General features: G+C 37.2%; 1 protein-coding gene across 5 annotated transcripts in view; it reads left to right on the top strand.

Moving 5' to 3' along the window:
- The first annotated feature begins 1035 nt into the window (after positions 1-1035).
- The window catches only part of pcbp2.S (poly(rC) binding protein 2 S homeolog), a 495331-nt gene continuing 470829 nt past the window's right edge, over positions 1036-25537 (top strand). For all 5 annotated transcript variants that reach the window (XM_041567625.1, XM_041567626.1, XM_041567622.1 and 2 more), the window contains exon 1: positions 1036-1505. The gene's annotated coding sequence lies outside the window, so the exon portion shown is untranslated. The remainder of the gene's footprint in view (positions 1506-25537) is intronic.

Here is a 25537-nt window from a genome sequence, read left to right as displayed (position 1 = left end):
AGGAGCAGCGAGAGAGAGGGGGGTGATGTGGGAAAGAGCATTAGCAGTCGGGGGGGAGCAACTAAGGTGTTGCACTGAGAGGAGCAGAGGATGTTTTTTGGAAAGCCTAAACTGAGCATAGTACCATGCTTGAATTGTGTGTAAGAATAAGCAAAACATTTTGCTGTATTTCGCTTAAAAAAAAAAGTTATATGGTTTGAAAAATTGTCACACAACTAATGCCCATTGACTTTTAAATGCGTTTGGCAAATTATTTTGTTTTGTGAATTGAAATGAGTCAGATTCGCCCATCGCTAGCGTGTGTGTTGCTCAGGGGTTCCCTTTAAGGCTTCCTCCAATTTCTTCATTTGACTACTGAATATTTGAGCACAAGGGGTTAATTAAAGTGGATCTTATATAACCAGGCCTGCTGATGCTGAATGCTTACTATTTGGAGAAAGAAAAATAGTTATCTCTCAAGTACATAAAAATGTTCCATTCTATCCCTACTTCTAAACCCCCATATAAACCAAGCTGTCCCTCCACCCACTTGATATTCATTCCTCCATATAACTATTTAAATGTCATTCTCCCTTAATCCCCATTTGTAATTCTGTCATGTTTTACTTACCCTCCTTCCCTCCCTTGCATTTGCCATGACAAGAAGGCTTGCGTCTCTTTTTCCCCTACACAGATCTCTGGTTGAGATTTCAACCCCCAGACAGCTCTATTGAGACTAAACTTTGATGAATAAAGAGAGCTGTGCGGGTGGAAGAAGATGCAAGAACTGCCCTGCCTCCACCAGTAAACAGCTCACTGAAGGGGCTACATTTTAGCTTGGAGTCCTTTCCTCTCCGTTATTCCCAGAGATATAGACTTATGCAGAGCTTTACCATCAGCAGCACTAGGAATGTTATTAATAAACGTATGGAGTGGAAATGACATCAGTACCGATCAGATTCCTGTAAGTGCTGATTAGCAGCAAGAAGGCGTGGAAAGTTACATCCCCTCTTTCTTTCTATCCCTTCCCAAAATTGTGTTTCCTTTCCAAGCTGCTACGTGCTAGTGTGCAGTGAGCTGCAGCTGTTCAACACCAGGGGGACAGTGCTCTGCATACACAGGAAGGTAAAGGGAGAGGGACACGCACTCACATTGCCACAGGGATATCTCAGCCCCGGGAATTCACGCATGTCTCTCCATTCCTCGTCTTGTGAGAGGTGGCACAGCTAGGTCTAAGGACACAACGGCATCAGCCCGGGATCTATAGCAAGAGCTCCCCACCTGCATTACCTCTTTCTGCCTGGATAATGCACTGCTCTCCCATCTCCTCTCTGAATTGGAATTATTCTTGCTGACAGACTTCCTTTTGCTTCCCATTTGCCTCCTCCTCATTGATACTCTTTCCACCCTGCTCCTGACCCTCCTGTCTTCTGTGTTAATAACAATCTTCCCAAACCTCTGCTAAACAGTCATTAGCAGCCTCTGCCCTTCCTCCTCTCTCACCCCGTCCAACACTCCCTGTCAAGGTGAGTTTGTCTTTTCTGCACTTTAATTCTCATTCTGTGCTTGTTTGTGTTCCTCCTATTGCTTAATGGTTATTATTATATGTTTGGAAGGAGGACCCTTGCCAGTATCGCCCACTCGCTTTTCTGTAATCCTCTGGCACCTACCTGGGTTGGGTTTAGATGCTGGGACCTGATAGCACATAAGGCTGGAAAGAGCTTGGAAGGATACAGTACTGTACCTGTGGTTGCTTGTACATGCATGTGTAGTTATGCTGTCTATCTCTTTTACTCAAGCCTACGCTTTGTAAGGGAGCCCTGTTGAAACCACTTTTAATTGGGTTATTCTGGTACATTCATTCTCCACTAACACTGACTTTTTCTGTATCGTGCTATATAAATACTTTGATTGAATTCAGGTACAAGTATATACAGTGCATCACAGCAGCCACTGCCCTACTTGTTTATCATGATATGTGCAAACAGGGAAAGACTGTGACATGATGCATTTGGGAATTGGGCAGGGAACACTTGTAGGTTTCTGCAGGGCGGTGTGAAGCAATATACATCCATATTAAAATTAATGAGGTCAGGCTTTCAGTATAGAGTTCTACTGAGCAGCAAGAGGGAATGAATCACTCTTTTGGATGGTAAAAGAAACTGCAATTTTTTTTGTTGGTAATGATGAATACTGTCATGGGACTACAGACAGATGATAGATAAGAAAGGAACACTCACTTGTATTATTAGAGAAAAAAGTATTTTATGTGATACAGTATATGTGCTAGTGTTCCTGAAGAAACTGCCATTCAATCGATTGCCCAGGGTATTGTTTTCATAAAGCTCTGCTGGGCTCCTTCAATTATATAGCACATTTCACATGCTGCCTGGCATTTACAGGTATGTAAGTCTATGTGTTATATATGTATCATACTGTATATGTGTGTGTGTGTGTATATATATATTTTACAATGATGCATATCTGTGAAGGGCCAAGTGCCACAACTAAAGTTCAGCTCTGACAGGCTCCTTTCTAAGCAATTAGTGTGTACCAGAACTGCTGCCTTGTGTTGCCAAATAAGCAAGCTATGATGATAATGGAAATAAAGTCTCTCAATGGAAGTACCTGTATTAGGGAATAACATATGCCTTTGCAAGTATGTTAGAAAACTACTTGTCAGCAGGAAATGAAACACAATGCAGCCATTCAGTGTAAATTAACTATAGTTTTTTTTTTAATACAGGATCTGTTCATTTAAGTGGTGTTGCCAAGCTTCTTTTATTTACCTAAGAAGTGTCACGTGTCATACGCTTTGTGACAGTTTTTTTCCTGAACTATAAAAAAAGTAGCAATTAATCAGACATATGTATGTTTTTTGGTTGTTGTTGTGCCATTTAAGCATAGGGATATCTTATAATGTGAGAATTGCTGGCAGTACTGTATGATCCCCAGAATAAGGTGGTGTATATTGTATATAAATGGTAAAAAGTATTGGATTTCTCAAGCTTTTAGCCATTATCTTTTTGTACACTGTGCAATTTAATATGTACTTATATTACAGGATATTATTTACTTTGCAAGAACTGAAGTTCTTTATGTAAATACAGCCGATGAAATGGGTAGTATCACAACATGAAAAGGCAACTTCGAAATTGGCTTAAATGTTACATACATAAAATATTTTTATATTTGCTTAATAACCATATTCATATTTATAGAGACTTTGTTCCCCTATATTAAATACATTAAAGCCTTCTTTCATACTGGCGCTGAAGAGAAATTGCTGATGTAATGACACACCCAGTGTCAAAACCAATGCTACTGCTCTTGTAAGAGGGATGACTGTATTTTGAAGGTAAGAAAACCTGTCATAGCTTCTTAACTGGTTTCCAGAATTGTAATTTTTTTTTTGAAATCAAGAATGACCTGTAAATTAGCTGTTTGATGATCTAAAGGTATCAGCATACCTTGAGTTTCCAAAAATCTCAAGGTTTACAGGCTGGAAAAGCAACTTAAAAAAATGTAATTTTTTGTTATTGTAATTAGCAGTCAGATGTGTTATCCTAAATTTGTGATTTTGTAAGAAGATGATGTATTATTCCAATAAACATGCAGGATTGATGCTGCGCTGGTAATAGCTGTACATCACTGTTTCTGCCTTCATAGGCAAGCCTAGGTGTGGTCACTTTCATGTGTGGGTAAATCATGAATGCAATTCAAACAAGTCCTTAGTTTATGGGAAAAATATGTAGGATATGTAACCGCAGCATTGTTTTATACATTACTGGTGGTTTTCATCAAGGCTATTTTTTATGGTATTTCAAATTTGTAAATTTTAGATAATTGAGGCCTGCATAAAATTACATTATTGATAATCAGAAAAGGTTTAACCTGCTTTATTTCTTAAATGTGCTTACTTAATAACACATAACTGAGTTTATGGGTGTAACACTTTCTCTAGATGCTCTGTGTTGTAATACTAACGATTGGTATGAGATGTGTCTATTCTGTACTTGATCGTTTTGTTTTCCAGTACATTGTACAGTAGCTTAGATCTTAAAAATATATAGTGATATGTACTGACTGAATGGGGATGATCATTTTTTGGGATGGGAGGGGGTTAACAAAGGAGAACAAAAGCTTAACATGGGGCACATTATGTTGCCCAAGACAACCACAGTCCTTTATGCCCTCAGTAGTCCCTCATCTTTCTTTCTGCTGATTCATAGCACATGCTCTGTGCTGCTGTCAGTTACCTGAGTTTACTGCATATATAAAATATAAAAGTCACAATACATAACAAAATATTGTTATGTGTAAGTTTAGAAAGCAGTGCATTTTGCAGCAGCATTTAATAATTCTTAACAGCAGCCCAGACCACACCGAGTGTGTGAATATCACCAACACTCCCATCAAAATCCAAGATGGTGGCCCCTGTGCACAACTTCGAATGGCCTGAATCATTACTATAATTGTAATAATGTAATAATATAAATTAAGCATTTCTACCCATATTTGTTTTCAGGGTTTAGTTCTCCTTTGAAGTAGGATTTATTCAGCCCTTATCTGATTTTGGGTTCATTGACAACTGGCCTTTTGAAGCAGGGGTTGGTGTTAAGGACTTTGATAGTAAGTAGGTTGCTTCCTACCAGTATTTGCCAGTTCAGTGTGGCCCTGTGAGTACAAAATAAAGGGCCCCATTAAATTCTATGTTCCTGCTCAGTGAAGTGCATTAAATGCTAGTACACAGGAATGTACATTGAAAGACCTGTGTATTTCAATATATATTAGTCTGTCAAGTAGAGAAAAAGGCATTATGGGTGATCACGGCATCATGTATCCAACAGCAGACATGGACTATATTGAAATTGACAAGGCAGACAATCTTGTAAAATCAACTTTCAGTTTTTTGACCTGCACTTAATTCATTTTGACAGACCTTGTTTAGGATTTTCTTTTTGAATTTTTCAATATTATTATATTGCTATACTGTATAATTATCTTGTAGGAATCTTATTTGGGTGATTTTTAATCACGCCTTTTACCCCCAGCCTTGCCCTGTTACATTCTGACATTTGACACTCTCCCCTAGTCAGGGTCAGAGTCACCCTGACCCCAGACACTCTCGAAAAAATCCAGAAAGTGATGAACTGTAGATAAAGGTCATTTCCAAATATCACTGTATTCAGTGCTCATTTAATTTTCAGTTTACTGTCAATAAAGCCATGCTGTGTATTTCAACTCTTTTATTAAATAAACCTGCAGAATGGTTATTTCACCCCTTTATGTAAAATGTTGCTTATGCTACCTTTAAGTAATCCTTACTCTGTTATCAACTTGTGTCCTCTGGTTCTATCTTCTGCTCTCAGCAAATATTTAGCTTTTGACAATTTATCAAATGCAGTGCACTCAAATATCAGTGCATACCTCCCAACTGTCCCGTTTTTTGCAGGAAGTCCCGATTTTGACAGCTCAACCCACAGTCCCGGATTGTTACTGAGATGTCCTGACTTTCTCTTTGGTCTCCTGCACTGAACAGCCAGAAAAAGATACATATAATAATCTGTGCGCTATATCTTTTTGTCTCGCTTTCATTTTCCAAAATGTTAGGAAGTATTTCAGTGGACTTAACTGCACTACTACAAAAACAAGTAATTATCATATAGAAAAAGCAGCATGGTTTCACCTGGTTATTTCCATGTGATTGCTTAAATACTCTTTTTCTACCCATCCTAATTTATACTACATGTCTTTTAATGCTGCTGAACTGTGGCAGTTGAGGTAGTGATCCTAACAACAGCTAACAATAGCCAGCCACAGCATGACTCATTTTGTAGTGTGAACTGCAACTTTCATTGCTTATTCCTCATTGCAGATACATCTACATTTAAATTTAGGTTTAAACTGAGGCATTAGGTATACATACTGGAAGGTATTAAAGGAGAACTAAAGCGTACCTAAAGAAGTAGGCTAGATATGTTGTACATTTCTGTTGATTCATTGCACATACTCTGTGCTGCTGTCAATTACTGAGCTTAGGGGCCGAGCATCAGCTTATATTACAGGCCAGCCTCATTTTCTGCTTGATAATTTGTGATGACCCCTAAGCTTAGTTTCTCAACACTTGCTCAGAGCCCACTGAACATGTCGCAGACACTTTCCAAGATGGTGACTTATAGACTTTATTATTTGAACACTTTTGATGAGAATGGTGACATTTGTTGTGGTTGCTATGCTATTCAAACTTGGCATGAAATCCTTGGTCGCTGTAACTATGATGATCTTTTAAAACTACAACGAGTAGAGGACGGAATGAGGATTAAAGTTAAAGTTGATAAGTCTAACCTAAATTGTGAAATGTGTTCAGAACAAAAACACACAGTCTGACACCCATGCCAGACAATCTCTTAAACTAGTACACACTGACTTATCAGGCCCCATAGATCTGGAAGCAAAAGATGGTTTTAGATATGCCATAGTATTTACTGTTGATTACACTGGTGCAGTATTTGTGTATTTTCTGAAAAATAACAGTAATACAGTGTTAGCCACGGAAAAGTTCATTGCTGATACTGCCCCCTATGGGACAATCGAATGTATATGTCTGATAATGGCACAGAATTTATATCAAAGAATTTTCAGTCACTGCTCAGTAAGAAGGGCATAAGACATGAGACCTCAGCGCCTTACTCACTCCATCAAAATGGAACTGCTGAGAGAAATTGGAGAATACTATTTGAGATGGCAAGATGCGTGTTACTTCAGAGTAAATTGGCTTACCAATTTTGCCAATGCCGACCCACCTTCAGCGTACATGTCACGCAATGTGGAAGTGACATCACACAAACTAGAAGTGTCGTCACATGATGACTGGTTTAATGGAGGAAGCATTATATTTTCATATTTTTTACCTCCAAAATGCCTGCATACTCATCCCGAGCTGCAGCTAAAAAGTGTTTGTGGACTGTCCACAGTCCCAACTGCTTTGCTGATATTCTGCTGGTACAGATGAAGCAACTTGGATATGTTAGTTAAATGTGTCATAACTCGAGATAAACTGAAGAAACTGTGTTATCTAAAGTCATCTAAACTCATTTAATGCATTTAACTTTTCACACAATTTCAGCACAATTGTTCACAAATGTTGAACTCTTTAATTAGATTATGCTGGGATGCAAATTTTCTGTGTTAAATGCAATAAGTGGATAAAATGTGTTTAGATATTCTGTGTTAAACACATGAACCAAAGTGGTTTCTTATAAAGTTCCAATAATCATATTAAGTTCCCATAATTTGGAGCTTTCTGGATAATGGATTTCCATAGAACAGATCCCATACAGTACCTGTATTAGTCCATACCTTTCTGCCCCTAATACAGCTTCAAATTACAATTATAAAGAAACCTCTCATCTTTCTATTCCAGTGAACATTACATGCTGCATTTAATTTAAATAGAAAGAAGTTTCTTGTACAAACTAAGTTCTATAATGCAATTGTAAATATTTGTATGTGTAGTAAAGTACAGTACTTAAAAGACCTAATTTAAAATTTGACAACTTTCTGAGAAACAGAATGAACAAAATAGTGTAGGAGGGAAGCACTATGTTAGCAAAATAAAGTGTTAGAAATCAAGCATTTAAGTAATGCCTGATACTGTTTAGCTTTTTATTGTTTGTTTTTGCATGAGATATTGAATATTGTTCAGTACCGCTGAATGACTTTTTCAAGCTTTCTCTGAATTGCACAAGAACTGGAACAAGACAATTTCCCTGTAAAAAATGGAAATAGTGGGATTATTAAAGGAGTATTTTTATTTCAATTGATGTCGGAGGAGTAAACAAAAAAAACTCAGATTTAATGTAAAGGTAGCATGTTTTTTAACCATATTATTTACTATTTGAAATAAAAAAATTATTTTAATTAAATGCTTTTCTGACAGATTATTTATTTTGACTACAGATAAGAGGTAATTGATCCATCTTTGTACAGTATGGGCAAACACTAAAATACATAGTAAATTAGGTTGAAAAAAGACAAGTTAAACTTTTTATCTCTATTATAACCTGCTTAACTGCTAGTTGATCCAGACGAAGGCAAAAAAAACCCACAAACATTTAAAGCTTCTCCAGTTTGCCTCAGAGGGGGAAAAAATCGTTCCTGACTCCAAGAAGGCAATCGGACTAGTCCCTGGATCAACTTGTACTATAAGCTTAGGGTCAGACTGGGCCGGCGGGACACTGGGAAAAAAACCCGATGGGCCAATCATGGTCCGGACTGAGAATTTAAATAGGCCCTGGCATTTCAGGCCCAATCAACCCACATAGAGGCCCAAACAGCCCCCACCAGCCCACTAAACACTGACTTTCTATGGGACCTTATAGCAGCCCCTCTGGCATTAGCTAGAACCTATAGATTGCCAGTCTGGGCCTGGGTGTGTAAAAAAGACAGGCTGATATTGAATATTTTAAATTTTTGTGGTTTTTAAGGTTTGAAAATATTCCAGTTTTTGGAGCCTTCCATAGGACTTGACAGGTCAAACCTGCTTACTAACAGGCTGTTGACTGGTATAAGCAACTAAAGCAAACAAATCAACACAAAAGGATACATATGTTGTATTACTTTTATTTTAAAGTAAGGTTTGTATATTTAAGTACTGTGGTTTAATTTTTTTTATAGTTTGTTTCAGTCTTGAGTGCTTAATAGCAAAGTTTGGTGTGCTTTTGTAAATACAGCAAGTTTACCACAAGCTGCTTTTCTTTGCAGTTAGTTTTCTCTCAGTTTGAAGTGGATGGGGTTTGATAAGTTCACCTGAACATACAGTATAAATGTAGTTGTGAATAATTGCACCTCAATGGAAGGGGTCCACTGTTCTAGGGGCTAAGAGGTTGGAGGAGTGTTTAAACTAGCTGGAGAGGGGGTTAGATAAAGAATTATGGGGAAGCTAGGGTAGACTGGACAGTGGGATTAGTAAGGGGTCATGGGGGAGAAGTGGGATGAAATGCGACTGGGCTGTTAATTGAAATAGTTACACCCTTTTTAGGAGGGACAAAGGGATTAAAAATGGTGGACGAGTGTGTTTGTATGTAAAGCCTGAATTAAAGCCATGCACTAAAGAATTAAACAATGATGGCACTGGGGAGGGTGTGGAACCATATGCAGCAGGAAGACAACAAATTGTTCAGTTGCAGAGAGACAGATTGGGCCAAAGGTTACAAAGAAATTATCATAGGTGTATGCTACGAACCACCTTGCATAAGTAAGGAGAATGAAGCCCAGCTACTTTTACAATAGTAGCAGCTTTACAACTAGGTCAGGTTATTATTATGGGTGACTTCAATTATCCAGACATTAACTGGGGTAATGGGGTTGCCAACTTTTTATTTCAACCTGTTTAAAAACCTACTAAGAGGCAGAGGGAGGAGTCTGCGCTCGAGGCAATGGCCGCGTGAGCGTGCAGCTAATCCAATGTGGGGTATCTAAATGAAAAGAAGGAATACCTCTCAGCTTTCTTTAACACCGAGACTTCCCTGTGAGGAGAGGCGAATCTATGCGGACAAGGTTTGCAGGCTAAGGCAAGGCAATCTTCTCCCACATGGCGAAAAGGAGTAAGAAATCCCCGGTAATATCCGCACCGCAACCTCTACTAAAAACCGTACAGAGATCAATACTCCCACACACGGCCCTGGTGTCAGCTTCAACTACAGCCTTAGCTTCAGTTTCAGCTGCAGCTGCGGCTACAACCATGGTGTCGCAAGAAGCTAAAGCAAAAGATGTTATGGACGCTAAGGGAGCAAAGGACTCGCAATATAAATCTCAGTGCAATCCGATACAAGAAGGTGAGAAACCATGTACGAAGCAAGATTTTGCGGAGTTACGTGAGTATCTCGCGACGATGAAAAGGGATTTGCAGGATAACTTACAGAGCAGCCTAGCAGAGTTGGCGGGGGAAATAACAGCGATCGGTAATAGAACCGAGCGACTGGAGAATTGTCAGGATGAACTTACCGAGGCAACTATAAAACTGGAAACGACGGTCCGTGAATTACAATCGGAGGTCAGATCTCTGCAGGAAGCCCATGAAGATCTCGAGAACAGATCGCGCAGATCAAATATAAGGGTAAAGGCGGTGTCGGAGGACATTACAGAAATAGAGGATTTCATGATGCGGCTTTTTAATACTTTGCTACCGGAGATCCCGAGGCAAGAGCTGCGAATGGAGCGGATTCATCGGGCAACACGTCAGAAGCCAGCACCGGGTGAGCGCCCAAGAGATATAGTGATTAAAATGTGTTATTTCTCTGTGAAGGAGAAAATTCTCCATGCTGCACGGAATAGTAAGATCAATATAGAGGGTTCAACACCCGAGCTCTATCCAGATCTTTCTCCCTCTACCCTGGCAAAGAGAAGGGAAATGCGGCAAATTACAGATACTCTGAGAAAATGTGGGGTAAGATACAGATGGGGGTTCCCCTTCAAGTTGCTTGTTACATTGAATGGCGTAACGACTTTCATTAGATCCCCAATGGAAGGCCCAAGTTGGCTGCAAAAGCTCGGAGTGAAGGAAGCAGAATCCAAATAGGATGGGAATCATTTGAGTGACTAATCTGGTGTAGAAAGACTATATGAAGTTACCCGGCCGATAATTTATTATTTATCCTCAAAGATATGGTGTTATCATAAGTGTATTGGTTTGAATAAGGAATATGTGTATAATGTATTAGAAGAATACCCCACAGGGATTGTGTGGCTCTAAGGTCTATTTTACCTCGGCCTGACCCATTCACCCTCAAAAAAAATATATATCAGGGGTTGGGGTTGGGGAAACATCCTGATATTGGTGATAAAATAGTTATTTTGTTCTTCCCTAAAAAAAAATTTTTTTTTTTTTTTTTTATGGGGGTATATCTAGGATATATAATTGTACTTTATTTCGCCGCAATGAATTATAATTATGTGTATCTATTCTGGGCAACAATAAATGCAATACAAATATTGGAGCATAGTAGGAGCAATAGAGCGTTTAGCATTAGGGGAGTAAGAAATAAGGTAATATGGCAATTAATGTAATCTCACATAACGTGAAGGGCCTAAATATACCGCAAAAACGTAGACAAGCATTAAGATACTATAAGGCCTCTAAGGGAGATATAATCATGATTCAAGAAACGCATTTCATGAAGGGGTTAATTCCAAAATGGGGTGATAAAACATACCCAACTGTTTTCCATGCAGCGGATGTTAGGAAAAAGAATGGGGTGTCAATCCTGCTACACTATAATTTAAAATTTCAAAATCAAGAGATGATCATAGATAAAGAAGGTCGATACTTATTTCTAAAGGGTGAATTGAATTAAAAAAAATGCCTTCTGGGAAATTTTTATGCCTGAGTCATCCAGATGCTCAATTTTATAAAATATTATCTAAGATAATAGATGCTAATTGGTGCCCTTTAGTAATTATAGCGGGAGATTTTAATACGATATATGATAAAATCTTTGACAGATCTCCACCAGGAAAAGCAGGTGAGACTCATCCAAATAGACAAAGATTTATTAATCTCTTGAAAGATCATAATCTGATAGACACATGGCGATTGGTTAACCCCACAAACAAAGACTATACGTTTTACTCCCACCCTCATAAAACATATACTCGGATAGATTTTGTGCTGATTAACCACTCCATTATTGATAAAATATCTAACTCCCACATAGGGGAAATATCTTGGTCCGATCATGCAATGGTGGTGACCTCATTGGTAGACGTTTTTACGGAACGACAGGGGTTTTCTTGGCGCATGAATGAATTGTTGCTATGTATTCCAGAGGTGGTTACAAGTGTAGCGTCGGAACTGAAAACATATTTTAAGGAAAACGATTTAGGCGAAATTTCAATAACCACGCTATGGCAAGCACATAAGGCAGTGCTGCGTGGAGTATTAATTAAGGTGTCAGCAAAACGTAAAAGAGAGAGGCAAGAGAAATTAAATAATTTAAGAGAAAAACTACTAAAATGTGAGAAAGAGTATAAAAGGAATAGAGATAATAAAATATATATGAATTTGGTAAAAGCAAAAACAGAATTAAATCTAGCGCTCTCAGAGGATACATGTAAAGCAATGCTATGGTCTAAACAAAATTTTTTTGAAAGGGCTAATAAACCGGACACGCTATTAGCTAGAATGCTAAGGGGGTACGGAAAAAACAAACGATTGATACTATTAAGACAAAAAGGGGGGAATTGGTTAAGGACCCACTAGAAATAAATAAAGCATTTGTAGATTTTTATACCAGCTTATACAATGGTGAAAAAACTATTAAATCAGGCGGAATAGAACAGGAGATGGGTAGATTTTTACATGATTGCAAACTCCCTAAACTTACATATGAACAACTTCAATTATTAAATGCACCATTTACATCTGAAGAAATTGAGGTGGTAATAAAAGAGAAATTGAAAATCTCAAAAGCTCCTGGGGTAGATGGGTTTGGGGGGAAATATTATAAAACTTACGCTAAAGAATTAATTCCCTATATGACAAGAATGTTAAATGCATTTAGGGATACACCAATCCCTCCTGAGATGCTGATATCGCAAATAATAGTAATACACAAAGAGGGGAAGGATCCCAGGCTGTGCTCAAGCTACAGACCCATATCATTAATTAACACAGATATAAAGATCTTTGCTAAAGCCCTATCTGAATGATTAAATCTGCAGCTACCTAAGCTGATACATTATGATCAAGTGGGGTTTATAAGGGGGCGAGATGCTGCTGATAATATTAGGAGAACAGTCAATTTAATGGATATAGTGAACAAAAAAAGGCTGCCGACTATTGTGCTATCCCTGGATGCCGAAAAGGCGTTTGATCGGGTGGATTGGAGATATCTCTATGCAACACTTGAGATCTTTGGCATTGGAGGTCCATTTCTAAACGCGATCAAGCGCCTTTACGGCAAACCAATGGCAGAAGTTAGAACTAGTAATATCAAATCGGGAGCTTTTGAAATTAAAAGTGGGACACGACAGGGGTGCCCACTATCTCCCCTCTTGTTTGCCCTCTGCATAGAAACACTGGCACAGTATATCAGGCAAAAAGTAGATATTACAGGAATAGAAATTGAAGGGGAGGTGTATAAGTTAAGCTTATTCGCCGATGATATTTTATTAACACTGGGTCAACCACAAATTTCATTACCAAACCTATACAAGGCCCTAGGAGTTTTTGGTCGATTCTCGGGATATAAGGTAAATTTATCAAAATGTGAGGCATTGAATCTTAATATCCCTTTGGAAATTGCAGAAAGGATGTCAGAGTCGTTTAACTTCAGATGGCAACCTGAGGCAGTTAAGTATTTGGGGGTAATGTTAACTAAAAGATATCAAGATCTAAATATATTTAATTATGTACCACTGCTAGAAAAGCTTAAAAAAGATCTGATTACATGGGAAGGGTACAGTATATCGTGGTTGGGACGTATCTATAGCGTGAAAATGAATGTTTTAGCAAGGATTCTTTATTTGTTCAGAACAATTCCTACTAAATATCCGAGGAAGGAATGTAGAGCGTTACAAAAGGCTATAGAAAAATTTGTGTGGGAAGGAAAAAAGGCCAGAATAAGCAGAAAAACCCTTTTTAAGCATAAGCTTAATGGAGGTCTGGGGCTTCCTGACCTTTTCTCCTACTATAAGGCGGCCCAATTTGCACAATTGCAGGCATGGCATTTAAAGGTGGAAAAACCAAGGTGGGTTAAACTTGAACAAGACCTACATTTAAAACTAAATCTGTCTGAGTGCATATGGAAACTCCATCATTCACCTGAGATTAAGCAGTCTACTTCCTGTGTAGCTCATTCATTAAAATTATGGGCAACTTATAAATGGAAAGATAAGCTATGTAATCAGGGATCCTTAATGACTCCTTTGCTTCGGAATGAGGATTTCTTACCAGGTACTATTGTATCCGATTTCTATTGGTGGTCATCAAAGGGGTTATTAAGGGTAGGGGATTTAGTAGAAGGGAATAAAGTAGTCACTTTTAATAATCTAAAAGTATTATATGATATTACCATCCATGAATATTTTAGGTACTTACAATTGTCACACTGGTTAAAAGAATTTATAAAGAAAGGGTGTGCAGCTAATTACTCTAAATATGAATTGGAGTGTAAATCCGGTCAAAAAAGAAGAGGATTTATCTCTCGCCTGTATTATCATATGATTCATGAAGTGGATAGACGATCTCCAATGTATCAGTCTAAATGGGAAGGAGACTTAGGGGGTGTAATTGAAGAGAAACATTGGAATAAAATATATGAAAACGTTTCAAAAATTTCTATAAATACTATGTTAAAAGAAAATTGTTATAAAACCATAATGAGATGGCATATGACCCCGGAGAAAATCAATAAAATAAATAGCCTGATACCATCCCTCTGCTATAGAGGATGTGGACAAAAAGGAACTTATCTACACTTGTGGTGGGAGTGCCCACAAGTAAATAAAGTCTGGGAGTTGGTATTCCGGGAAATGAGTTTGATATGTAATATTCAGGTTCACCCGTGCCCTATAATTGCTCTTCTTAACTTAATAATAAAAAAGGAGGACTATACGGAAAATATAAAAACGCTGATATATAAGGTATGCTTGGCTACTAGATTAGTTATTGCTAAATATTGGAAAGGCCCAATACCTCAGACCTGGGAACCCATACAAGCTAAATTAGGGGAGATTCTAGTTATGGAAAAAATAACAGCTATATCAAAGAATGAGTTGGGGAAGTTTAAAATTATTTGGGAACCCTATATTGCCAGATTTCCAACCGATATGGGTCTAGGTTAATGAGACTCAAGAAATACTGTTCTTCTTTTTTTTGTATGAGATGTAATAACGCTTTGCGCTCTAAAATGCATATAAGTGGATACATATGATTCTGCTTCTTGCTCCCCTCCTTACCTAAAGCCCCCCCCCCTTTTTTTTTTTTTGTTTTTTGTTTTGTTAGTTCTGGGTTTAGTTTTGATTTACTGAAGTGGTAGGAGGGAATGAAAAATAATAAAAGAAAGTGATATATTGTGTAAAAAGAATATTGTAACTTATAATTATGTTGATATGTATTTGATATTCTTTATTTAATATGCAATAAAAATTTTTATAAAAAAAAAAAACCTACTAAGAATTGTTCTCGTTTGAAACATATTAAGTGGGAAATGCTTTTCACAGGGTTAAATAGAGAACAAAAAAGGGTTTGTCTTTTATACCCTCCTTGTTAGCAAGGGACGTCGTTGCAAAACAAAGCCTTTGTGGCTCAATAGAAGTATTGGTGCTGAGATGGGTAAGAAAATGCACCTCTCCCTGGAAGGTTAAATAACACATCAAAACTCCAACTAACACCTAATTTAATGACATCGTTGTGGATTGTGATGAACAGATTATGCTGATTGGAGCAACATTCCAGAGGATATATAGCGAAGCAAGATCCTATGTACAAGTTATTCTGAATTGAGAAAGCCAGTTGGATGACTGGTGAAACGTCTTCAAGAAAAACACAGCAAGTCCAGTTGATTTGACTTATTTCTAAAGATAAATAGCAATGTGTTGGGAGTTTCCTTAACTGAGAAGGATCTAGCGTTTTTTTTTTAAATTCGGGTCTAATTCCAGGCAGTGTCATTATGTGGCTACTAAAGCAAATAAGTTATTGTCTTGCATAAAAAAGGGCATAAACTTAAAAAACATAATTTTCACTGTGGAGATGCACAACTAAACTGGTTAGTGAGATGGGAGAATTAAATTATGAGGTTAGTGTCAGGACCGCCGGGAGCGCCCAACGGCATGTCTTACCTTCCTGGCGGTCACTGCAGATCCAAGATGGCGGCGCCCTTGAGCTAACAACCGCTGGGAGCCGATAGGCCGATAAGTTGGGATTGTTTTCTCTGGAAAAAAGTAGTTTGCAAGGGGACATGATTACTCTTTACAAGTACATTCAAGGACATAATGGACAAATAGCAGGGAACCTTTTTATCCATAAAGAGGATCAGCGAACCAGAGGCCACCCCTTCAGACTAGAGGAAAACTACTTTCATTTGATGCAGCGTAGGTGGTTCTTCACAGTGAGGGCAGTGAGATTGTGGAATTCCCTGCTAGATGTTGTTATGATGGCTAATTCTGTTATTAAAAGTAGCTTTGATGATTTCTTGGACAAGCATAATATCCAAAGCTATTGTGATACTAAAATCTATAGTTACTATATAATTTATGTGAGTATATAGAGGGGTCAGTGTGAGTGTGTGTATGTATGGATGCTGGGTTTCAATTGGAGGGGTTGAACTTGATGGACTTTGGTCTTTTTTTACCTTAATTAAAAATGTAACAATGTCGTTTTTATTAAAAATACGATAAAAATATTTACCATGCTTTTTTGGTATTGGCATTTATGAATTATACGTGTTTTGCCTCATTTTGCTGTCATGGAAAAACAATTGACCTTGACAAAAAAATAAAGACCTCATGTTTTAATTCAAATATGGTTCCTGGCTGCCTGATATACTGCACATTTTGTAAAAGAGTGAGAGATAAAACTGGCTAGTGACATATTTAGTTGTACGGTACAGGTTTGAGATCTATTATACTGAATGCTTGGGATCATACCTTTTCCTGATAAGGGGTTTTCTCTGTAATTTGAATCACCATACCTGAAGTTTGCTAAAAAAAAAAACATTTAAACTTTAAACATATCCAATAGGATTGTTTTGCCAACAATTTTAATTCAAGCAGTTTAGTTACGTAGTTGTGTACAGGGTATGGTTTTATGGAGTTATTTACTTAAAATGGACTCTATGGTAGCTGTCTAGATATCAGGTTTCTGGATAAGATATCCTGTACCAGCATGACTTATTTTCTGCCAAATCCCCAAAACACATTTAGAAATGTTCTTGTTTATGTGCTAATTATTTAGTTACATTTCTGCTATAAATGTTTTTACGTAAACAGCCCAACTGATCATCCCTTTAGTTCATTTAAATGTGCTAAATGTGTTTGATGCATACATACATATATATATATATATATATATATATATATATATATATATATATATATATATATATATAATAGGTTTCTATGTATTTGGAAATAAACCAAGCACTTTATGAGCTGCAAGGTATTTTCAATAGTAATTCCAAAGAAGAAAGCTAAATATTTATCATATCTGAGTTAGTGTTCTCCAATTACTGAGTCATGATGTGTAATATCTGTCACATTGAACACAATATTATTAGAACAATATGCCAGATGTTTTATTTCATTGCTTATTTTAGAAATAAAAGATTAATAAAATATTGTCTCCTTAATAACAATATCAGTCTTTTTGTAAGCATGACTAAATGTAAAGAACTCCAATATTTTTATTTTTGTAAAATATGACTAAGCCACATAAATGAGATTTGAAAGGCAAGAATTTATACAATCCTGGCTTTCTGTAGATGTACTTGTGCTGATACTTGTTTAATTCTCAAGTGAATATTTGCAGAGAATACAGGAAATTAAAAAGTGACAATATCAGCATGAGCGATGCATGAGATAAACATATTGTTGACTTTATTGTGAATATGCCATAACTTCGAAGTTATACCGATTCCTATCTTTTTATATGGTAGCTAGAGAATTCTTTTAGACAGATTAAAGGACAAGGAATGTACTTGTTTAGTTGAAGCTTGAAGCAGAATACTGTCTGTTTTGTGCTGCAGATGTGGAAGGTTAAAGTTTTGCTCACAGAATGATTGTGGAAAAAGCGACCAGTATCAGTGAGATGTGCCAAATGTTCCTTAACTTGTACATAGATGTACAGGCAGTCAGACATTGCCTTAATGGTTTCATAATAAGTGTTTTTTTTCTTCAAAGCAACAGACTAGTAAAGGATAGTTAGTTGCTGGTATGTGATATAAGAAGAGGTTAAAGTTTAACTGTACTTCTTTATAACATGTTTACCATATTTTCAATTTGCCCACACTGTTTTTTTCAATAGCCACATTGGAAGATACAATTTTTAGGGCATTATCACCTACAACATTTGAGAACCATCTACAACAGTACAGTTTTGGTGCTCTCATGAAGCCACTGTAGTATATTCAATACATTTGTTTCCAAATGTCAAAGCCAATAAAACAAAGGTCATGCAGGTTCCTGGTGACTAGTTCTAGTTTACTGTGGTTACTTCTCTTGGAAACCCTTGAAAATAATTAGAATTAATTATTAAGGTCTGTTGGAATTCTGTAGGAATGCACAAAATATGTTTGCTGTAGCACATTGTACAGACAATATATAAATTAAAAGTTCTAGGTGAAGCCCTGGTTGACAAATGAGGCCAGGAATGCACCTGAGCATGCAGATATTTATTTAAAATTCCTACATCCGCTTAGCGAATCAGTGCATAGCAATTATGTAACTGATCCTTGATTAGTAGGACTGAAGGGATAATTAGGGACAAAAAGTACAATTGTATTTGTTTTGACGCATATAGAAAAATGCTTATTTGTTAGTAAAAAAATAGTCTGAAATTCTATTTTGTACATAGCACTTTAGTTCGTAACTGATGTTGACTATGTTCTCACTAGCAACATCTCAAGTTTCAACCCAAAATCTGTTTTTGTGTAATGAAAACATATGAAACTTAACCTCTTTCCAGAATACTGTATATATATTAAAAATATTCAGTGGTTATAAACCTATTTTTAAATGTAATTACTATTTAAAACAGTATCTCTCTCAATGTTTACATACTCTACACAGATCAGTGATAGCAGAATAACCTATATGTTGGAAAAGCATGGTCCTTAAAGGAACAGTAACACCAAAAAATAAAAGTGTCCTAAAGTAACGAAAATGTAATTTACTGTTGTGCTACACTGGTAAACCTGGCATGTTTGCTTCAAAAACACACCTATAGTTTATATGTAGCCATGGGGGCAGCCATTCAAAGCTAAAAAAAGAGAAAAGGCACAGGAAACACAGCAGATAACAGATAAGCTCTAGAGTATACAAAGGATTCTTTACAACGTATATCTTATATCTACATAGATATTTTAATATGAGCTTTAGTTTTTTAAATGTATAATATATGCACATAATACTACATTATATCATAGTAATGATGTTATTATGGCAGACTAGAAAAAAAATTGTATACTATCATGGTTTTATTAGTTGTCTTCATTATGAATTCTAAGTGTAGGGAATTGGTTTTAGGATTCACTGACTGATAGCCATCCTTTAATTTTTTTTCATTTATTTAGTAAAAATTAATGAATTAGCACATTGTTATTCATTTCTGTCATATATTGCACTGTTGGTGAATGGCTGGAAAAAACATCTGAATTAGCAAAAAGATTTCAGATCATTAGCATACATGACACATGCCAGCCCCGCACGGCAGTGACAAAATTGAATACTTATGAAAATTATATAATACTCATACTGTAGGTGAATTTCTGAACAGCATTTGAAAACACATCAAAGTCTGAAGTAACATTTGCCAAATCATTTGTATAGATGTGCAAAAAAAATCTGTCCAAACAGACAGATGTATTTATCACACCAGATTGTTTTAGATTTCCAATTTATTTTAATTACTGGAAATCTCATCTTGAATTTGATACTTTTGAACTGGAAAAAGACAGCTAGGCATCAATAATCATCATCATCTTTTTAATAAAATGATTGTGGAGTGTTGTACTCTTTTACAGAGGGAGCAATACTCTGCTATGTTTTATTTCTAATCACTGTTACCACTGGAGGTTTAACAGTGTGACATGGAGCAATCTTGACACCACTGAGGACTGGTTATAGAAAATAGTTGTTTCCCTGGCAAACCCCTCTGCACATTTATGCCTGTTTGTGTCTGTGCCTGCAATAACCTCCTGCCATAGGCCAGACACATGTTACAGGGACCTGTCAATCTCAGTTAATCATGTAAAATCATGTTAACCTGTCAAAACCCTGTTAATCATGGTGGATAGTGTGCTACAAAATGAAATTAGCCCATTAATCAGAACAGGCTTAGTAGTGGTAGTAGATAAAGGGAGGGAGCAACTTTGTAAGTTGTTTTAATAAATGTGCCCTTTTAACTCACCTATTTAATCTTTCGCTCTCAACTGGACTGTTTCCTTCTCAACTAAAACATGCTCTTGTCACCCCCATCCTGAAAAAAACCCTCTTTTGATCCCTCCAATCTTGACAACCTCTGACCTATCTCTCTGCTACCTTTCATCTCTAAACTACTTGAGACAAATTAAACTACGGATTGGTGAACACAGGAGGGCAATCGATAATTGCGATTTAGACAAAATGAAATATGTCACTCCAGTGAGCAGACACTTTAAAACTTTTGGCCATAATAGCAAACAACTAAGATGGCAGGTGTTACAGGTTGTGAAGTTCCCTAGACGAGGTGGTGATAAGGACAGGTTACTTTTACAACAGGAGGTTCTGTGGATTGAAAGATTAAATACCCTAACACCCATGGGATTAAATGAGGAACTGAGCTACTCTTGCTTTTATTGATATATGTTTTGCCTTTGATTGTAATTAAGAACACGTGATTTTATATTTTTATAATATGAAGGTTTATATTATAAATTTTATTTCACAGTTTTGATAAATATTGACACATGGAACACCACAAAAAGGATCGCAATGTGGAGCTTTTTGCACATTTTATGGATTTATTTATTACAGAGGCACTTGGTATCCTTTCAATGGTGGAGAATATAACAAAGAATTTAAATACACAATGTTAATGGACATCAAAGGTGTAATAAATTTTATCTAATCACGAAGGGGTGTGGTCACACAGTGCCCTACCCTTTAAATGTTTGCAATCACACTGTTTGTAAGTAGCACTTGAGGAAGGGGCTTGACCCCGAAACGTTTGCTTATTGGGATCTCACCGAAATAAAAAGATAATGATTTGAATTGAAGCAGAAGCATTGAAGTGAGTGTGCCATATGTTTCTATTTTTGTGGATATGTGATGAAAGCTCTTTGATTGCAGCAGAGCTAACACTTGAGCACCTCCTACCATTTACCTACATACAAGAAGTATAAAAGTTTTAGCGGAAGAAAGTTTTGATATTTTGTACCTACTTGAGCGCCTAGTCTACAACCGACTGCCCTCATTCCTCTCTGACAATAACCTGCTGGACCCCCTACAATCTGGTTTTAAGCCACAACACTAAGCCCTGACTTGACTAACTAATGACCTTTTAACCGCTAAAGCCAACAATCATTTCTCACTACCAATACTGCTTGATCTCTCAGCTGCATTTGACACTGTAGATCACCCTCTCCTCCTCCAGTCCCTCCATTTGCTTGGCCTTCGTGACACAGCCCTGTCCTATTTCTCTTCTTACATCTCCAATCGTTCCTTCAGTGACTCCTACAACGGAGTAACATCTTCTCCCCTACCTCTTTCTGTTGGGGTTCCTCAAGGCTCTGTCCTGGGACCCTTACTATTCTCCCTCTATACTTCCTCCCTCGGCAATCTAATCAACGTGGTTTCCACTACCACCTCTATGTTGACGATACTCAGATCTATCGCTCATCTCCTGATCTCAACCCAGAACTCCTAACTTGCGTCTCCTCCTGCCTGTCGACTATCTCTACCTGGATGTCGCAACGCTACCTTAAATTAAACCCCTCTAAAACTGAAATGGTTCTCTTTCCTCCAACTAACACCAGTAACATCCTGGAAGTATCCATCATAGCTAACAATTCCACTATCACCCCCTCTCCCCAGGCCCGGTGCCTTGGGGTTATCCTAGATTCTGCCCTGTCATTCACTCCTCATATCCAGTCACTTATTAAATAATGTCACTTCCACCTAAGGAACTTATCCAAAATACAATCATTTATCACCCAAGATGCTGCCAAAATTCTTATTCACTCTCTCGTCATATCACGTCTAGACTACTGTAACTCTCTTTTAATTGGCCTTCTCCTCCAGAGACTGTCACCTCTCCAGTCCATAATGAACACTTCTGCGAGGCTCATGCACCTCAGCAACCACTCCACGCCATTCTGTCAATCCCTGCACTGGCTTCCGCTACCTTTCAGAATCAAATTCAAATTAATGACCCTGACATTCAAAGCACTTCATAACTCTGCCCCACCCTACATCTCTGAACTCATCTCTATATACTTGCCCAACCGCTTACTATGCTCCTCTACTGACTTGCTACTCAACTCTTCCCTCATTACCTCCTCACATGCTCGCATTCAAGACTTTGCAAGGGCTGCACCCCTCCTCTGGAACTCTCTCCCACGGTCTGTCCGGCTTTCTCCCAACCTTTCTGCTTTCAAGAAATCTCTTAAAATGCACTTCTTTCGAGAAGCCTACCCTCACTCTGCTTAACTATCAAATGCAACACCACATACAGTACCACATTTCTCACCCACTTAAATTCAATCTTGCACTCTCCCACACCTTGTGTATTACTCCCTTCCCTTTAGAGTGTATGCTCTTTTGTATAGGGCCTTCCTCACCTTTTGTACCATTATTGATTGTGATGTATTGAACTCCATATGTTCTATGAATATAATTCATGTGATTTAGTTATATAATCACATTTACTTTACAGTGCTATGCAATATGTTGGCACTATATAAATACATGTTAATAATAATAATAATAATAATAATAATAATAATAATGTTCTTGAGTACTTACTAATATTATGGCACATATAAAAGGTCAGAAGTGAAAAAAGCCCTTTGACTTCAATGTATTTTTATGCGAAAAAAGTTGATATTTAATTAAATCTTTTACCTGTATTTAAATCTACCATATTTCAAATTCATGCTTGAATAGAATTAATGTAAATAAAATCTCATACCAGCGTGTGTTTTCCTTTGAAGTCAGTTGGAGCTGCAGGAGGTGGTCAGGGGCAACTGCACTGGTGGAAAAAAATAGAGGAGAAAGAACTACGTGCAACGCTATCATGAGGGGACCTTATTTTATGCTTAACTCAGATTAAAAATGTTTTGTTTTTTTTTTGGTGGAGAATCTCAACATGAGAATTCCATTAAAGATTCATTTTAACCCTATGGAGAAGCTTTATTGGAGGCCGTGCAGTGCTTTTCTCAGTATGCATTAACTTTTAATACTTAGACACCGTTATTACTTTGTAGACTTAAATATAAGCTTGGGGAGTTTGATCCAAATATTTTGCATTTTTGCCAGGCTTTCTAAAGGAAATGTCATAAATTATTTGTATTCTCTATCCTGATTAAAAAGAAATGTATAAAAAATAAGAGTTTGGAACATTTTTTTGTTACTGCCTGTCATATTTTGTCGTTTTCTTCTTATTCAAAGCAATGATATACATGTATACTTTTATAATGTCGATCAGGCAGGGCCAAAAATCCAGTCGGATTGTGGACCGCATCTGTTCGTTATGCGGTCCCTCAATCTGACCGCCCGTACTCCTTGCATTATGATCTGATATTTGGGCTCTAGGGCCCACGATCGGATCAGTCCGATATCACCTACCGCATATCAGGAAGAGATCCGCTCGTTTGGCGATGTTGCTCTCTCTGTGTGTGGCCACCTTAAAGAGATTCTGTCATGATTTTATGATGTAGTTTTTATTTCTAAATTACATCATTACTTTAAACTGCAAATAATTTACTCTACAATATAAAATTTTATTCCTGAACCAGCAAGTGTATTTTTTTTTTATTTGTAATATTGATGTGTAGGCAGCCATACAAGGTAATTTTGCTTGGTGATGTGCTTTGGCTGTTGTTTCTCCTACTAAATTTAATTGAATGTGTGGGATCTGGATTTTATTATTGAGTGCTGTTCTTAGATATACCAGGCAGCTGTTATCTTGTGTTAGTAAGCTGCTATCTGGTTACTTTCCCATTGTTCTGTTGTTGGGCTGCTGGGGGAGAGGGATGGGTGATATCACTCCAACTTACTGTACAGCAGTAAACAGCGACTGAAGTTTATCAGAGCACAAGTTACATGATTGAGAGCAGCTGGGAAACTGACAATATGTCTAGCCCCATGTCAGATTTCAAAATTAAATATAAAAAAATCTGTTTGCTCTTTTGAAAAACGGATTTCAGTGCAGAAGTCTGCTGGAGCAGCACTATTAACCAATGTTTTTTGGGAAAAAAACATGTTTTCCCATGCAGGTAAAGGATCATACTTTCAAACAGCAGGGGGAGCCCCTCCCACCTTACATCCCTGTAGAGCAGCCAGCGACTGTGTAGACATTTGTATCCTCAGCAGTCAGAGAAAGTAAATAAAGGGGAAATTTCACTGCATACAGTCAGGTTTCTTATAAAAACTGTACAGATTTTTTAATTGAAGTATATATTTCCAACTCCAGCTGCAGGGATAAAGATCATGGAGCCTGATTTAAACAGATAAACTGCAATTCTATTTGGAGGATTATGTTGCTGCAGCCACTGGTTCTGGAGAGTTAGAGAAAGTTTTTATTAAACAATGCAAAAACTATAACATCGACATTAGATTACATGACAACACAAGATCCTGTGCAGTCTGCGTATCCTGATTATTAATCAGTTTTGCTGTATCTGCTTCCATGGCACATATTATTTGACTTATGCTGTTTTGATCATTTATGACGATCCCTAAGCAGCAGCCCAGACCACACTGAGCATGTGCATGGTCTTGGTCTTGCAAAGATGTTTTAAAAAGTTACAAAATGGTGACCCCCTGTAGCCAACTTTGAAAGCATAAATCATTTGTTTAATTAGGCTTCTGGTGCAGTAAGTTCATGTTTATGTTTAGTATACAAAATACAGCATTTCTAGCATTATTCTATTTTAGACTTTAATTTCCCTTTAAGCAGGTCAAATAAGTAATTTTATATTGTGAAATGCACAGTCCTTTTATTCTTTATGAAAATTTGTTTACATTTTCAAATTTTTTTTTTTACATTTCCCTCTAAGAATTCACCACAACTGTCAATATTTTACACCAAACTTTATTTTCAACCCTACAGTCTGGAACATATTGCAATAGAGCAAGTGACAGCTAAATAAAAATAACTTTCTACACACTTGTGACTTGGGAGAATAAATTGTAGCATATATATATATATAATGTCAGTACAGTGAGCGCACTCTTTCTGGATTTAGGATGTAAAGGGTGGTGCGTCGGTCAAATCTTGTAATACATCTTAGTAATTGGACCTGCACTCCTTCTTTGTAGTGAAAAAATCAATGTGCTTTATTCACAAATTAATTTCCAATTTACTACGGGTCCATTTACTAAGATATATATATATATATATATATATCTCCTTATAACCAACTAACCTTGGACACTATAGCAGTAATTTACTATAAGCAGGACAGGGTAAAAATGTGGACAATCTGTTATGTTTTCTGCTGAATTGCCACAGGTGAACTATGTTGCCCCATAAATACAGTGCTGCATGAATTCAGCAGCACTTCCGACACTTCCGACAGTGGTCACTATATGCACTTTGGCTTCCATGCACCTGCCACCTTGTGGTAGATTTGGTGCA

The sequence above is a fragment of the Xenopus laevis genome, chromosome 6S (genome assembly GCF_017654675.1).
Source record: "Xenopus laevis strain J_2021 chromosome 6S, Xenopus_laevis_v10.1, whole genome shotgun sequence".
Classification (NCBI taxonomy): domain Eukaryota; kingdom Metazoa; phylum Chordata; class Amphibia; order Anura; family Pipidae; genus Xenopus; species Xenopus laevis.
The sequence above is the reverse complement of the archived record's forward strand: the minus strand, read 5'-3'. Positions and strand labels throughout refer to the sequence as shown.